Consider the following 1,222-nt stretch of genomic DNA (forward strand, 5'->3'; position numbering starts at 1 on the left):
TGTATTGTGATCAGTTTCCACATCTTTTAAAGGCTTCAGCATATATTTTCGAGGGCCTTTGTTGTATTTGTAATTAATGAGCTCAATTCCTGAACAGACCTGCAGGAGTCAGGCAGACGGCAGTGGTCCTTATGTAGCCAAAGCAGCACCGTCCATACAAAAGAGGAAGGTGGGGGGGGACCCCAAGGTGTGCAAGGTTAAAAAACAAGCAGCTTCAAGAAAAAACAAACAAAGGATGACCTAACAGCAGCCCGGTAAGGACAGAACATGATCATTAGGCACATGGTAGGAGATAGACTGAGGAGGAACAAAGTGGTAGGAACCCAAAATTCTCCACACTGCAGCTTTTTGCTGCAAGCTCTGCTTGTACTTTACTGTGCTCATTTTTTAAATGTTTTAAGACTCCAATTCGATACCCTCTTACCCTGGGGTAAGTCCCATTTAACTCAATAGGATTCAGTTAGACATGCACAGAACATTGCAGTTAGTTTTGTTTTAGAAGTAGGCGTGGAGATTGTAGAAAGTTACAATGGCTATGCAGAAGTTGATCTTTTCAGAAATACTTTTTAAAATGTGAGGTCATCTGTTACATTTTCCATTTAATGAGTGGTTATATTTTGAAAATAAGTTGTTAATTAGATCATCTGCTATGACTGCTGGGACGGGAGTGCTTTCACATATCACGAAATAAGGTCAGCAGACTGGCTTACTGGCTGAAAAAAAGTGGAGCAAAATTGACAATTGGATGAATAACAAGCAATTAAGTTTTCCAGAGGAAATTTTTGTTAGCCAAAGCCCACCCTGCCTCATTTTATTTTTTCAAATGTAAAATGTTTATTTGTTGAATGAGGATTCTTGGTTACCTTCTTTTTTTATTGCATTACATGTTTGAATTCATGTTCCACAATAGCCTATATTCAATCATTGCTGCTAATTTAGCCTAGTCCAATGACTTCAGCCTTCAGTTAGATTTCTTTCCCAAGTGCACAAAGAACTTTAGTTTGTCGGATATGGGGCCTAGTGCGAAAGAGGAGTACGCATGTCCAGCAACCTTGTAATATCACATGTATGCCCCAGACTTGTATTTTAGGTACTATTTCTCTGTAGATGTTCATGCTTCTTCTGCTGCAATATTATGGGGGTCATATGTGAACAGCACAGTCGCCATCTCCTTAGAGAACATCTCCCAATTCCCTAAATAAGCAGAGTTATGCTATTGCCC

The sequence above is a fragment of the Podarcis cretensis genome (assembly GCF_951804945.1).
Source record: "Podarcis cretensis genome assembly, chromosome: 13".
NCBI lineage: Eukaryota > Metazoa > Chordata > Lepidosauria > Squamata > Lacertidae > Podarcis > Podarcis cretensis.